We start from the raw sequence: 17,409 nt of genomic DNA, 5'->3' as shown, positions 1-17,409 counted from the left end.
ATGACCTCCATGTAGAATTACAGAATCATGTTATTTTGACCCCCAATGAGCTAAAAACTAGCTTTGATCTATATCTTAAAAGCATGCACCTTTCTGTCATGCAATTTTTTTTATAACTACTCTTCAGAGTATCATTTCTTGGGGCTGGAGTGATAGCACAGCAGGTAGGACGTTTGCCTTGCACGCAGCCAACCCAGGTTAGATTACCAGCATCCCATATGGTTCCCTGAGCACCGAGAGGGGTAATTCCTGAGTGCAGAACTGGAGTAACCCCTGTGCATGGCCGGGTGTGACCCATAAAAGCAAACTATATATATATATATATATACATATATATACATATATATACATATATATACACATATATACATATATATAATTTCTAGGGCTGTATTGATGGTACATCAGGTAGGGCACTTGTCTTGTAAACCACTGACAGGTTTGATCTCCAGCTCCATATATGGTCCCCCAAACCCTGCCAGAATGATCCTTAAGCACAGATCCAGAGTAAATCCTGAGCACTCCCAAGTATGGCCCCCAAAAGACAAATAAACAAAAAAATCATTATTTGTAATTTATTTTTATTGCTCAAATTATTGAAAGTATTCTAAAACCTGGACAAGGGAAAGCATGACAGAAACAAGAACCCCATGAGGGAGAGGCAGTAGGATTCATTGTGTGTGTTGCACACACGTGCACATGTGTGTTGGGGAGGGCTTATATGTACATGCTTGTGTTGCTCGGTGTGAAAAACTCCTGCACCCCTCTGGGCCTTCAGAGTCTAAAAAAATAGATAAAATGGTGCCTGTTTATAAGAGAAAATGAAAGCACAAGCATTAAGCACCTTTCTTACACATGGGGGCACCCACCAAAGCTGAGTCACCCAATGGCCCTGAATGTCATAGTCAAGTAGCTTTGCTGGCACAGGCAGATGTGGGTTCTGTAAAGGAAAAATCAATTTCTGAATATACAACATAGCTTATTGCAGGACCAATATGTATTTTTAAATCCTTTTAGAATCTTTTCCATGGTCTGGGGAAATAGCTCAATGCACTGAGCACCAACAAAATATGCTTTGCATTTGGGAGGTCAGGTTCAACTCTCAGTATTCCATGGTCTCCCATAGCCAAAACAACCCTTGAACAGAGCGATAGTAGCCCATGAACACTGCTGGATATGACTCCAAATACATACACACATATATGTTTTCATACGTATGTTTTCATATTATATATGTTTTCAGGGTGATGATTCAAAGGGATGCGATGCATGCTTGCTTGCAGGTCAGAGACTTGGATTTGATGCTCAGAACCACCTGGAACAACCGCAGAGCACGGAGCTGAAAATATTATCCTGAGCACAACTGAGAGTGAATATCTCAAAAGAATTAAAAATCACACCAAAAATATCTTGTTAACTTTTAGTCAAATTAAACAGATTTTTAAAACTTTTTTACTACATTAGGAAAGCTTGGAATTGTTTAAAAAGTAGCCTAAGAATTGTCACCATGGCTTGGAGGCTGTTCTCTCATCCTGGGCAACTCAGAGAAGGGAACAGCAAGTAAAATGTGGTTGTTGGTCATGTGGGGGAAAGATGATGCGGGCCAAATATAGACTAGAGACTGAACGCAATGGCCACTCAACACCTTTATTGCAAACCACAACACCTAATCAGAGAGAGAGAACAAAAGGGAATACCCTGCCATAGTGGCAGTGTGGGGTGTGGGGAGACGGGACTGGGAAGGGGGGGTGGGATGTTGGGTTTACTGGTGGTGGAGAATGGGCACTGGTGAAGGGATGGGTTATCAAACTTTGTAAGGGAGAAACATGAGCACAAAAATGTATAAATCTGTAACTGTACCCTCACGTTGACTCACTAATTAAAAATAAACTATAAAAAAATTAAAAAAAAAAAAAAAAAAAAGCTAAAAAAAAAAAAAAAAAAAAAAAAGTAGCCTAAGAAAAGACTCAGGTAATTTTTCTTGAAGTTTGTGATAGTGAAGGCTTTTTCTATATGGTCCTAATCCTAGAAGAAAGCCTAATTCTATACATGTCAAGTGAATGAAAGGAGGAGATGATGCTGAAGGAAAAGAACGAAAGGATACTAGACCTCTACTCTTATTGTTCAGGGAACTTAATGAACTCATTCTGTTTTTCATTTGCATACAGAGTTTTAAACTTTCTGTGCAAAAGACAAGTTTTGAAAGCTCATCAGAGTTCCCAGGTGCCACTGGAACCTCCGAGACATTTTTGGTGTTATTACAAATGCAAGGCCTTGATCTGAAGACATGATTTTAAGTTTGCTCTTTCAAGCTTGTGTTCTTCCTTGAACACATATCTCTCTCAGATTTTTCCACTCTGGAGAAGTCTGTGTTCCTTCATGCACAGAGATTCTTCTCTTTCTCTCCACAAATTTCTAAGAAAATGTTATAAATAAAAACTAGCTTCACTAAAAGAATCTTTCTAAGGAGTTTTTTTTTCATTTTGGGTCACACCTGGCAATGCAAAGAGGTTACTCCTGGCTCTGCACTCAGGAATTACTTCTGACGGTGCTCAGGGGACTATATGGGATGCTGGGAATCAAACCTAGGTCGGCCGCATGCAAGGCAAATGCCCTATCCACTGTGCTAATTAAAGCTAATGCTCCAACCCCACTGGGCATTAGCTTTAATTAAAAATTCCCTTAGGCCAATCAAGACACTTTATATATTACTTTTTCTTTTTATCCTTCTATCAGTCTAATCTTTTCCCAATGTGAAATTACGGTCTGGAGAAAGAACACAGAGGGTAGGGTGCTTGCCATGCATGCAATCAACCCAGGTTCAATCCCCAGCATCCCTTATGGTCCTCCAAATACAGCTAGGAATAACTCCTCAGTACAGAGCCAGGAGTAGCCTCTGACCATTGCTGGGTGAAACCACCCACTCTCCCCCCAAAAAAAGAAAGAAATTTATATGAAGATCTTGCTAAATTTTTTATAGGCCCAATGAGGAATTTATAACTATTATGACTTACTCTCAACACAACCAAGCAATTGGCATTTTTATAACATCCATTAGGTTCAAAGAAGTTCCTTCCAATATATGACATGACAAAAAGGAATTTTAGTTTATTGCATGACGCAAAAATATAAAAACTGTACATTAACTATTTTTAAGCTAAGCCTTGGATTTTTTTGAACCAAGAACTATAACCATGCCCAGAAGAATTTATAGCTTTTGAGATTTTTACCAGCAGTTATCAAGATTTCAAGTTTTCAAGATTGCATTAACTTTTTCTGAGGGCAAGTTTTCCTTCTTATAACAACATAAATGAGACTCTAGAGGCTGTAATAAATTTTCTCAAGCCTGCTTCATTGAGCCAAAAATCTTATGGTGAATTATCTCTAAATTTGCCTTTCCTCACACCTGGAATAATTTCTGCTTCAGAGATAATGATCTTAAATTCAAAACATGTATTTTATTATCTAACCAGAATGTTAGGAATTGCAAATGCCCATTATGGAAAAATTTGTTACCTACTAATTAACTTATTATAATTTACATTATTAATAATTACCTTTATAATGATTTTGATCTAAATATTCTCTCTATTAAGAATAGCCAACAAAAGTTCTTTATGTTAGAACCTACCTAGGACAGGTGGGAAGCAGCAAATCTAAATTCTTTTTTGGCTTCTTTTCCCAGGTAGCTCTAAACTTAAGTTCTGAAAATCAAAAAGGTAATCAAAATTCTTTCTTGAGCTCCCAGAAAACTAGCTTTTTTCAAAAGATATATTTGGTGGTTGACAGATTTTTGCTCTCCTACAATGAATAAAATCTCCAAGTCATGACTGGAAAATGGTATTTGCTTCTTACCTCTACTTTGTCAAACTGTTTTTTCAATAAGACATCCTTATTTGCAATCCTGCTGGACAAATTGTCCTGGATTTTATTTATTAAATTATATTGCTATTCTGAAAGCAAGACATATTTGTAGAATAGAATTTTCTTTTATGAATATATGTGACTCATATGTTCTTTTTCAATTTGGGAGCCACCAAAAACAGAAGATAAGAAATCCCTCCTCTTACTTCCTCTAAATATTCTCGGCAATAAATCCTGACAATTTAATTAACCAAAGTCCTAATGCCTTCTTAACAACACACTGGTCAAAAGAGGCTATACTCCAGATTTGTAAGATCTGGAAAATTGCTTTCTAACCTATAGAACGGGTTAAAGAGAATGAATAGGGGTGATATGAAATTAAACTGCTTAGACATATGTGCAACCTGGGAGCCAAAGTTGAAGGAAGAGTGCCAGGTAATCTAGTTAATTTACTTTGTCTTTTAAGCCTCGCTTGATGTAGCCAATCAAAATAGAGAATGGAATCAGTAGGTGCGGAAAATAGTAAGAGATAAAAGGGTGTCCCCCAGCCAAGTGAATTATCTTTCATCTACCACTGGTATCCAGGAAAATGTCAGGAAGCAGCAATTCTCCCCCTTACATATGTGTCAGAAAACAAGAAAAGCCAAGGGGGACAGAGAATTACTAGGTTATAGTATTTGAAAGGCTCAACAACAAACTACAGAGCAACAAGTTCCAGGAAGAGGACATATGTCACAGGATTCCAGCTGTAGACCTCAAACCCAGAAGATGTACATGGGCCATGACTACAAAGGGATGGGACTAGGCCAATGAACACTGGAGGTAAGTAGACAGTGAAGGGATGGGACCAGGAAGTCATATGCTTAACCAAGACAGTCAAGGGAGAAGTAATGATATGCATGGTCAAAAAGAAAGACTTGGATATCAGGAAGGCCCTTTAAACATTTACTTTACCATCACTTCAATGTAAGGCTCTGAGGACACAGTGCTGCTCAGATCCTGGGATCCTTGAGGCCATACCTGGAAATGTTCACAAAGTCATACAGTGTTGGGGATAAAATCTGGATTCCCAAGGCAAGTGCAAAGTATGCAACCAAACACCTATTCTATCTCTTTAGTCCATGCATATAACACATCTTCTACTTCGTTTTCCTTTTCTTCTTCTTCCTCTTCTTCCTCTCCTTCCCTCCTTCCTCTTCTTCTTCCTCTTCTTCTTCCTCTTCTTCTTCCTCTTCTTCTTCCTCTTCTTCTTCCCCTTCTTCTTCTCCTCCTTCTCCTCCTTCTCTTCCTTCTCCTTCTCCTTCTCCTTCTCCTTCTCCTCCTTCTCCTTCTCCTTCTCCTTCTCCTTCTCATTTTTCTTATAGTCCTTATAGATCAGTCTTTCCCAAAGTGGGTAGTACTGAAACAATGAGATGCTGAGATAGTAGCCTTAGGTACGGTTTGAGAGCAGTTTCTATTTATTTGCATAAAGAAGGTAGATTTGAGTAGTACAGGTGAGTGTTGAGTATTATTTTAGTGAAAGGAGGCAGTATACCAAATAAGGTTGATCCCGAAGTTAGAACCTAAAAGCACAATCCTTCCTTATTTTTTCTATCAATGTGTTCAGACCCTTAAATCTTTTCTCTTCAATTACCTTTTCTTATTTCTGATCTTTGCTGTCACTTACAAGTATTACTTCAGAAACCCCCCTACTAGACTTTTGTTATGTCTTTTAGTGTGTCCTCCAAATTGTTTGTCCACTTGCAATTTGACAGTTTATTGCTTACAAAACAAAATTATTAAAATAAAATTCCTTCATTGCTTATATACCTCTAACGATTCACCATTGCCTCCAAGATAAAATAAAACTTATTGGGTTTAGATCAATCTACAAGATTTTCCGTTATTCTGAATACAAACCCACTCTGTATCTCACCATTCCCACAACTTTGTGCTTGCAACCCACACTCCAGAGTGCTATACTGCTTAATGGTCCTCCAAATGGCTACACATTGTCCTAAATATATACCTTATTTGTTATGAGCTGCAAAGAACTCAGCACAGTTGATAGTCGTTAAAAGATTTCTTTTCACTATTTAAAAGAGAACAAGCAGAGTTAATAACCAAGTAAAGCAATCCCTTGAATCCCTAAAAAAGTGAATAATGACAAAAAAGAAAATATCAAAGGGTAAAAGAGAAAAATAAAAGAGGAAGTGAGGAAAAAAGATCCTGTAAAAGATGAAGTTATCTATTACCTTTCTTATGTAGTTGCATTAGCAGAAATGAAATATAGATAACCTGATGAAATAATATCTCCCTAATGCTCCCTGACCCTCCAACCACAACACAAGTACTATTAATTAAAATCTTATTTTTTATTTGTTCTCATATTTATTTTATTAGAAACCTATTTTTATTGTTACAAAAAAAGAACATTGGATATAGAGAATATGTTAGAAGAAAACCAGGCACACGTATCAGTGTAATAGAACAGAAATCCTAGAAATAAATTCACATATGAATATGAATTCACATATGAATATCTAATCTGAGACAAGAAAGTCAAATTCATACAATAAGGGAAGAGAAGCTTATTCAACAAATGATTTGAAGAAACCGGACAGTCATGCATAAAAATGAAGAAATCAGATCACTAATGTCATTCATAGAAATTAATTCAATTCAAAATGGATTTAAGCAACCTAATATCTCTTAATTGTCATCAATGTGAAACGGTTCCTTTTTAGCAGGTCTGACTTTGGGGGGAAACTCCAAACAATAATAGTGAGTTTTTTGTTGAAATATTGAAGGTAATCAAAGTAGCAGCCATTTCTCTAGACTGTGAACTAAGCCATAGACCCACGCCAGCCAAGGAAAGGAAATATCTTTCTTTCTCTGTTCTTTTCCCTTTTCGAGAAGAAACGCGGTGTGGCATCCAACATATTATGAAGTCTATTAAGCAGGTACGAACTTGGTGGTGCGGGAAGAAGAAAAAATATATATGTACTTGGAACAGCGGGACACTTGGGCAGTCTCAAGCCGGGGCCGATACCAGCGCACCTTCTGCAGAGATTCGACCTGGGTGGCCACACTTTTGTGTGGCCACTTTGCTGCTGATCGACCAGGATCCGGAAGCCAAGTAGACTACTTTTAGTTCCAGAAACTGCTTGCAGCCATGACTCTAGTCTGAATTAAGCCATAGCCCCACGCCGGCCAAGGACGGGAAATATCCTTCTTTCTCAGTTCTTTTCCCTTTTCAGGGAGAAACGCAGCATGGCGTCCAACATATTATGAAGTCTATTAAGCACGCATGAACTTGGTGGTGTGGGAAGGAGAAAAAAAAAAGTTATGTACTTGGAACAGCGGGACTTCATATCTCTTTATTCTCAGCAATGGAAAACTAATTATCAATTGCTTCCTTGGCAGTAGGGCTGTCTTTTCTGGGGGGAAACTCCAACAACAATAGTAAGTTTTGTGTTGAAATATGGAATGTAACCAAGATAAAGAGAAAATGAAGTGAAATTTATCAGTTATGCAGGCGGGGGTAGGGGGCAGGGGATGGGAGGTATACTGGGGTTTTTGGTGGTGGAATATGGACACTGTTGAAGGAATGGGTATTTGAGTATTGTATAACTGAGACATAAGCCTGAGAACTTTGTAACTTTCCACATGGTGATTCAATAAAATAAATTTTTTTAAATGGATTTAAGACTTGGATGTAAGACCCAAAACCATAAAAATAAATAGAAAAAACAAAGATGACATACTCCAGTACCTCAACATCAGAGGTCTACGTGGAGACTTGACTCCATTTACAAAGGAAACAAAAGCAAGAATAAACAAATGGAGTTACATCAAATTTAAGTTTTTGCAAAGACAAAAGAAACTACTACCAAAATAAGAAGCAATCTTTCAACTGGGAGAAAAAAATTGTATGCCATACATCTGACAAGAGCTGATTTCTGGGGCTGGAGCAATATCACAGCGGGTAGGATGTTTGCCTTGCACGCAGCTGACCCAGGTTCGATTCCCAGCATCCCATATGGTCCCCTGAGCACCTCCAGGAGTAATTTCTGAGTGCAGAGCCAGGTGTAACTCTTGCGCATCGCTGGGTGTGACCCAAAAAGCCAAAAAAAAAAAAGAGACTGATTTCCAAGATATATAATGAACCTACTGATAACAATAAAAGAGCAAGAAATTCTATCCAAAAATGAACACAAAACCTGAATAGAAACTTTGCCAAAGAAGACCACAGATGGCTCACAGACACATGGAAAATGCTCATCACCACTTATTATTAGTGAAATGCAAATCAAAACCACAATGAAATGACACCTCACACTGGCAAGATTGGTCTACATGAAAGTAAATTGGGAACAGAAAATTTGGGCTAGAATGTGGAGAATAAAGAACACTGATACACTACTGGTGGAAGTGTAAATCAGTGCAGCCTCTATGGGAAAAAGCTATGAATATTTCCCAAAAAAATTGTGGGACTAATTGCATGACTGTGAATATGGGCCCCCAAACATTGAATTTAGTAATTTTTGTTATAAAAATATCTGTCACTGTCACTGTCATCCCATTGCTCATCGATTTCCTCAAGCAGGTACCAGTAATGTCTGCATTGTGAGACTTATTGTTAGTGGTTTTGGCATATCAAATACTCAACGGGTAGCTTGACAGGCTCTGCCCTGCAGGCAAGATACTCTCGGTAGCTTGCCAGGCTCTCTGAGAGGGGCGGAGGAATTGAACCTGGGCTGGCTGCATGCAAGGCAGACGCCCTACTCACTGTGCTATCACTCCAGCCCATTATAAAAACATATATCAATTAAACAGTTACTTTAAAAAGGAATGATGTGTCTTATTTTCCAAAGATGGGAGTGTCGATGAAGGTGAAGCAGAAGTGGTGGCGGGTCTCTGTTCATTCACGATTCCCAAGTTCTTCAATATTTTCAAGAATGAAAATATAGAATCAATGAAGATGCTCAGAGTTGGAAAGTAGAAAAGTTTATTGGAAAATAGAAGAGAAAAAGAAAGAGCTCCCCAAGTGGGGAGGAACTTAGCAGAGGACTAAGTTAAAAGTGTCTTGTGTAGGCCTTTTAAAAGGCCCTTTGCATTTTGTATTTCTTATCAACAAGTATTACAGAGAATGCAGGGAATCTGCAGGGTGGTTGGGCTGGTTTGTCTTTCTGGCCATCTGCCTCAGGTATTGTCCATTATCTTAGTCTCCCTGTGAGCCTAAGCTCTTGGGCAGAACTTTATCATGAACAATTGTTAACCCCTGTTTGTCAGAAAAGCCCAAGAATTTGCAGGGAATGAAAATTATAGAATGGGCCTGCCAAAATGGGCCTGCTCGAAGCAGATGGCAAAGGTAAACTGGGGCGTCCTCTTTCAGTGTATACTAAAATCTTTACCAAAGAAATAAATGAAAACTTGTAAGCTTTGTGCAGCTCATCTTCAAACTCACTGATTCTGTCTTCGGCTGTAGCCATTCTACTATTGAGGGCTCCTACTGAGTTTTTTATTTCATCTACTAACTCCTTTAATTGCGTCAATTCTGTTCGTAGCTTTGAAATTTCTGCTCTCATTTCTTCCTGTATTATCTTGGTGGACCGTTCCAAGCTACATCCATATCCTCCCTTAATTTATTGGATGTTAGTTTCACAGTTCCTTTGAGTTCGTCAACCATCTTCACAATTTCCTCTCTGAATTCTTTATCTGAGAGGAGATTGTATTTGTGGGTAGTCCCTGTTGAGGTTTCTGAGATCCTCTCTTCCTTCTATCCTGGTGGTGGGGATTTTCGCTGTTTCTTCATGTTGTTATGGGCCTTACTCTCAGGCACTCTTCCTTAGCTTGTGTGGGGCCTCTATTGGAGACGTGAGAAAGAAAGAGACAGACATAGAAAGATCGCAGTCATATGTGGAATATAAAGTAGCAGAATGAGACACTAATACCCAAGGGTAGCAGTGATTAGAACCAGGAGGTCTGCCCCACAGATTGGAAACTGGCTTCACATGCTGGCTGAAAAGGCAGCAGAGACAGAGAAGGGAACACCTAGTAGAGAATATTGGGAGGACCCACTTGGGTTGAACTAGTACCAAAAGTGGACTATAGACCGAACATGATGGCCACTCAATACCTCTATTGCAAACTACAACATCCAACAGGAGAGAGAACAAAAGGGAATGCCCTCCACAGAGGCAGGGTGAGGTGGTGGGGGTTGTTGTGGGGGTGGTGGGAGGGATACTGGGAACATTGGTGGAGGAGAATGGGCACTGGTGGAGGGATGTAAACCAAATACAAACATGAAAGTTCATAAGTTTGTAACTGTACCCCACAGTGATTTACTAATAAAAATTTTTAAAAATAAAATAAAATATAAAAATGAAATAAAGACATCACTGGAAAAAGTGAAAATAAATAAATAAAAATAAAATGTAAAAAAAAAGAAAGACAGAAATGAAAACTTTATAGGCATGAAAATAATAGATGTCCTTAACGATGTTACATTCTATTTCTACAAATAGACCTCTAAATAGACCATGATGGGTCTGATGAGGAGCTTTATATAAGTGCTATTTAAAACGTGTTCTTTTTACCATGACAGAGTAACAGGATTTGGACTTATTGTCCCCTTATACAATTATTTAACATGAAAAATCAGGGTTTTTCAAACATTTAACAACAAGCAATGCAGTGGGCCCCAAGAGAAGGGAACATGAGGCAAAGCCTAACATTTGTTCCAACTGAACAGCCTGATGGCAAGTTTCAGGTCAAAGCACATAGTTCATCAGTTTCGTTGGAATGAAGAACCAGATCTAATTGGAGAGCCAAATGAATTAAAACTTGTGGGGCAAACCCTTTGAGAGTATGAAACGTCTCAAAGAGAGAGTGAAAGGTCTGGAGATAAGTAGAGTGAAAGCCTTGAGTCATTGATTCTGTTAATCTGTATATGAATGAATGAGAAACACTCCCTGAAAATTGCCTAACAATTCCGGAAAATCACACAGAAATGGAATCTCTTTGTGTTTGCAACTTGTAATACAAAGATATTGTACAAATTCTAATATTCTGGATTGAGTTGATTATGCACTAAATATCTTGAAAGATATAAATGATTCTAAGTAGCAACTGCATTAGAATGAAGTCCATTACTTTTCAAAGAAATAAAACAAAATCTAGAAAAAGCAAAGCAAAAATAATATCTGACATTTAAAATATGGAAAAGTATACAAAAAGCAACAAATGAAAAAAAGCATACAAAAGTATATTCATAATTTTTCTAAATAGAAATAGACCCAGAAATGACAAGTATTTATTAAGTTAATAGTGAAGTGCTTAAAATAACTATTGTAATTGTATCTTTTCCATGTACTCAAAACGAGAAGTAAAATACACTAAAAAAATCAAAATAGAACATCTAAGAATATTAAATATATATATTTAGTAAAATATACAGCAGATTAGATTGACTAAATTTTAAAAAACAGCGAATTTGAAGACATAGCAATAAGAACTAAAAAGAATAATCCACGTTACAAAAATAAATGAAACATAGAGCAACATTAAGAGGTCTAACACATTCCATTTAAATTCCAGAAAAAGGGTGGAAAGACACATAGAGGGGAAAAAACAAAAAATATATAAAAATTGGTTAAAACTACATCTCGAAGAATTTTCAGAAAAATGAAACATAAAGAAAACTATCTCATTACATAAGTGACTATGTAATGAATCATCTTTTTTACCATAAAAGAAAGCACTATTTTTAACTATAAAAGGAAATCTATGACCTGAACTTGTCATACAAAATATTTAAAATATCTGCATTGTATACTCCTAATCAAGTAATTATAATTAATAGGACTAAAATAATATTCTCTAAAAAGCTATATATGCTCTGCACCAGGATTCATATATGCTTTGGAAGTCATGTTTAGCTTCTCCCATGAACCAAAGATCAAGGGGCGAGAACAGGGAAGGCATCATTACCTATTCCTCTTAGTGACCTTTTAGCGAAATGTTCACTTCCAGTTCACATGATTTTATGCACTGTTGACCTCTAGGTCTTAGTTCCAGAAGGAGGAAGACTTCTACCACAAGACAAAATGATTCCATTGAACCAGAAGTTAAAAGGGCCACTTTGCCTCTCTGAGCTCATCATGCTCTTAAATCAACAGACAAAGGAATAATCACTGTGCTCAGTGTAGCGAGAAACCCTGACTACCAAGATGGAACTTGGACTCCACTGTGGAGGTAAGGAAGAATATGCCCAGAATATAGAAATTCCTTTAAGATGTCACTTAGCATCATTATGTCTCTTTGATTAAGGTCAATAAAAAACTACAGGAATCTCATCTTCATAGGACTACTAATGGCCTAGACCTTTCATGAATTAAGATTTGTTTCACATTACCAAAAAGTATCAAGAACCACAACTAGTTGAAGGGTTTGATAAAGACAAAGAGAATATAGAATAGACTGTAGAACAAAAAATTTATAATTGCTAGCTATGATCATTTGGTCAGTTTTAGAAATGATGATCATAATTGTCAGATATTTTCTCCAAATTTTATTGTTTGTAAAAAATACAAGCGCGAGCGCATGCGGGAGGGAGTGATGTGTATGTGTGTTGTTCTCAGGCTCTTGGGGCAGCTCTCTCTCTCGCCACTCGCATTCAGTGCTCTCAAATCACTGTGTATGAACCAAATCGGGATGGCTACTCCTTTATGCTCTGCTTCTGTGTGTGCCGCTGTGCTTTCTTGTCTGTCTCTCTATCTCTGACTCTGTCTCTGTTGTCTCTCCTCTGGTCTCTTCCGATCTCTTCTCTTCCGATTTCTCTCTCTCTCCGGAGCCCCTCTGCTTCTCTCTCTGAAGCCCCACTCACTCTCACTTCTGACTCTGACTCTGACTCTGATTCTCATTTGCTTTGTGCTCTTTCTTTCCCCTGCTTCTGGCTCCAATGACTCCCTGATTCTCTTTCACTCTGTGCTTTGCTTCTGTGTCTTCTTTCTTCTGTATCTTCTCTCTGCTTCTCGTACAGTCTTAGTTTATACAGCAATCACATAGGGTGGTGACATTAACAAACCAACAAAGAGGGGAGGGTTAAGACCACTACTCCAGGAGATTAACAAAATCTCATCTAAAGAGATTACTCCAGATTACTAGGAGATCCACTTACAGGTGGTATCCTATCCAGGGTGTGTTGCTTTCTTCTTTCTTCAGCTAGTAATGCACTTAAACAGTTGTAGTAAATTTACTCCCAATATTTCTAGCAATGTCATTCTGTGTGAGCACAGTAAGAGATATATCAAACTTAAAGTTTGGTTCTTCCTGAGGACATTCACTCTATATTCCAGACCACAGTCCTTAAGCCAGGTTAGTCTTCCTAACCCCAGCAGGGTCCTAGTCTCGTCATTACTTTTGGATCATGAGAGCATTTGTCTATGACCATGTTCTCAACTTATAGTTGAGTATTGTGGGGCTTTGGCCTGGCCCATTTCGATGCCAGGGTAGCTCACAGCTTGCTCTGGGTCCATTCCGTCCCTCGTGGGGACCCTGCTTTTGGGGTGGTGGGAACTAAGGGCAACTGAGTTGAGAAAGCAGATGCCCAAGAGTTAATATATTAACTGTCTTCCTGTGTCCATACAGAAAAGACATTGCTTTAAAGTAAACTAAGTTCCCTGTAGCAAGACTAAAAGGACAAACCCAATGTTATCCTACAATTATTAACTTATGGATATTGCTACTGTTTTTCTTTAAACATGATTATTGATTACTGACTTTTTAACATTTAAGCACTATTAATTTTGTGTTCAAGCTTCGGGATATTGGGGAGAGCAGAAATCACTCAAGTTTTTTAGCTTCCTTGTAGGGAAGGGATTGTTTTCAGTTTTATTTAAGATAGACGCATCATGGGGCTGGAGCAATAGCACAGCGGGTAGGGTGTTTGCCTTGCAATGCGGCTGACCCGGGTTCGATTCCCAGCATCCCATACGGTCCCCTGAGCACCGCCAGGAGTGATTCCTGAGTGCAGAGCCAGGAGTAACCCCTGTGCATCGCCGGGTGTGACCCAAAAAAAAAACAAAAAAAAAGATAAACGCATCATATTTGGTGAAATTGTGAGTTATGATTGTCTTTTTTTTATATTAAGTCTGATTGAGAAATATGCATATGCATGTACGCCTTGCTAACAAGTGTAGTGGGTTCTTTCTTTTTGTTTTTGTGGTGTTGTTTTTGGTTTTTTTTTTGTTGTTGTTGTTGTTGTTTGGTTTTTGTTTTGACTTAGTAGTGCTCAGGGCTTACTCCTGGCTCCACATTCAGAGATCACTACTGGCATTGCTCAACAGACCACATAGGGTGCTGGGATCAAAACCAGTTCCACCACATGCAAGGCAAGAGCCCTACACACTATACTATATTTCTGGCCCTGGGGAAGTGAGTTCTAATGGTTAATTGTTTGTCTCAACTTAACAGGGCCTCTAACGTTCAGATACACGGCTAAACATTTTTTTCTGGCTGTGCCTATGATGATGTTTCTGGGAGATTTACATTTGAATTGGTGCACTAAGTAGGTTGCCTTTCCCGTTGGGGGTGAGAATCATCCAATCTCTTGAGGGTCTAAATAGAAGTAAAGGAAAGAGATAGGTGGAATCTATTCTCTCTCTCTCTCTCACTCTCTCTCTGCCTTTCTCTGAAATTTTAGCTCTCTCTCTTTTTAAGACTGACTTATATCACTTATGTTTCTGCTTCTCAGACTGATATTTAGATCATGCATTTACCCATTCTTCAGCCTTCAGACAGCAGATTCTGGCACACATACACACACACGCACACACACACACGCTTGTACGCACAAATAATACAAATTTAAGGAGAACAGGAGCTCCAAAATTTTGGTTCAACCCATTTGGGACAACCCAGCAATTTGACTTCTTGGCATCTACCCCAGGAACCAAAGTAATCTATTCAGAAAAGACATTTGCACTTGACATTGAATATTGGGATATCAACTACTAATATCCCAAGTCTCATGTTAATCACTTTTCCTTGGTGATATCAGGTAACTCTTTCCTTTGTTGAGAAAATTTCAGTTCACTGTTATAGAAAATACCTTGACCTCTGTATACTACCAGCTGAGTTGGTCAACTGATAATTTTCAAATGAACACTCAGTTGATGTTGCATATGCTCTGCTCTTTCTGCCAATGCTTCTCTGACCTGAACAGCGTTGGCCTATTATGTTCCTGAGGCCCTTCTGGAATTCAGTACATCTCTCTAGGAAAGCATGGAAATAACTGATAACAAAGCCATTCATTATGGGTGTTATTTCATAGGAAATTGTCCTCAGCCTATGAATTAAAATGAATATTTTATTGTCCTTTCTTCTGCTGACCTTTTCCACCTTTAACACACACCTTCTGTAACAACAGCAATCTCTCTATCTGGTCTTGTTAACCCTTGGCTGTAAAAAGCAAATTTTCCTGCAAGGTGGATGCTTTGAGTGAAAATCTGAAGCTTTGCCTGACAGAAATAAATAAAAAGACAAATTGCAGGTGCTTAGGATGTCACAGCAGGAACTCCTATCATGTTATCAGCTATCTTGTCCCCAAATGTGTGAATTGCCTGAAAGACCAAGTAATTGAGAGACATGCACAGACTGTTGCTTTCTCAGATATTTACGAAAATTGCCTCCTACTTCAGTTGCCTTCTTGTTCGGTATTCTGAGAGAGAAACAGGTCATTCCATTCCTAGCACAAGTATTAAATACACTTTAACCAGTGCATAAGGGAAGATAAATCTCAGTGGGCCGGCAGGTAACAGTATTAATGTGACTCCTAATCATGTGCTAAGAATGATTCTCTTTCCCTACCTCTCTTCTCCTTCTCTTTCTCCCTTCTCTTCTTTCCCCCCTCTCTCTTTCTCTCCTCTTCATCTCCATCCCCTTTCTCCTACCTTAACTAAACAGCCCTTATTCTTGTGCTCAATGTATGTAGCACCTTGATTTATGTTTTTAATTGATCTCTAGGACTGGAGCAATAGAACAGTGGGTAGGGTTTGATTCCTCCTTCCCTCTTGGAGAGCCCTGCAAGCTATGGAGAGTATGCCGCCTGCACTGCAGAGCCTGGAAAGCTGCCCGTGGCATATTCAATGTGCCAAAAACAGAAACAAATCTCACAATGGAGACATGACTGGTTCCTGCTCGAGCAAATTGATGAACAATGAGACAACAGTGCTACAGTACTACAGCGCAATTGATCTCTGAAACTATCTCCATTTGCTATTATATTCATCTCACAAGTAATTCAAATGTCTGTGGTGGATTAGTGTGTGTGTGATTATGTAGGCATGAGAAATATAAAGTAGGGCCAGAGAGATAGTACAGGAGGTAGTGCACTTGCCCTGCACACAACTGACTTGAGTTCAATTGTCAGAAGTAATCCCTGAGTCCAGAGCTAGAGTAAGCCCTGAACACAGTCAAGTGTGCCCTTCCCCCAAAAAATGAAAATATAAAGAGTATAGAAAATTTAAAATATAAGATAAATGATAAGTCGCGGGATTCAAATTATTGATGAAAGCACAGATTTATCACAACCTAAAGGACAGTATGATTAGCAATTTGTTTGTGAGAATATAAGCTGTTTCAGAGAATGCTGAGTAAACAATCTGCCAGGTCTGGTAGCTCTGAGCAACTTCTTAAGCATAGGGTGGATTCATAAGTCCCACATCAACTGAGATGTAAGTCCCACCACTGTAACAGCCCTGATGTACCCAGCTGAAGAGGGATAGCTCTCTCTCACATTAGGCAGTTTCCTGGCTAGTTGCTAGGTACTTAAGAGTTCCAGGAGTCACTCCTGTTGACCACTCCACAAGTCTTCCGTACATGTACCTCATATTAAAAGCACACCCTCTGTCTCATGAGATAGAAGTCTTCTGGACTATGGATGCATGCTAAGGAGGGAAGTTCCATGAAAAACACTTTAGATGGAACTCATCAAATCTTGGCATATTGATCATAAGTCTACTGGCCTGTTATTAGGGAAAACATGGCATTTCACAACACCCTCTCCAGTGAAATTAGAAGATTTTCCAAAGCGACTTCTCTGCCCAGGTGATGTTCAGTGTGCAATGAAATTCTGAGCAATGGTCTACAGGATGTAATTATCTCCCATGTAGCTCCCTGAAGCTAGTCATGATTGATACACCAGCCATTTACCTTCTTCTCTGAGCTCTGGGGTCAATATTATAATTCCAACACTTCCTGCCCTTGCAACTTCTATCCCATCCTAGTATTTGTGAGCCTCACCTAATATGATACCGAGGAAAGGACAGGCAAGGGGAAATTTTACACTTCTCTACTCTACAATATGATAAAATTAGTCTTCTTAACTTTTTTCTTTTTCTTTTTCTTTTCTTTTTTTTTTTGGCTTTTTGGATCACACACAGCGGTGCTCAGGGGTCACGCTTGGCTCTGAACTCAGGAATCACTCCTGGTGGTCCTCAAGGGGCCATATGGGATGCCAGGGGTCGAACCCAGGTCAGCTGCGTGCAGGGCAAAAGCCCC

Source organism: Sorex araneus, chromosome 1 (genome assembly GCF_027595985.1).
Source record: "Sorex araneus isolate mSorAra2 chromosome 1, mSorAra2.pri, whole genome shotgun sequence".
In the NCBI taxonomy this organism is placed as follows: Eukaryota; Metazoa; Chordata; class Mammalia; order Eulipotyphla; family Soricidae; genus Sorex; species Sorex araneus.
The sequence above is the reverse complement of the archived record's forward strand: the minus strand, read 5'-3'. Positions refer to the sequence as shown.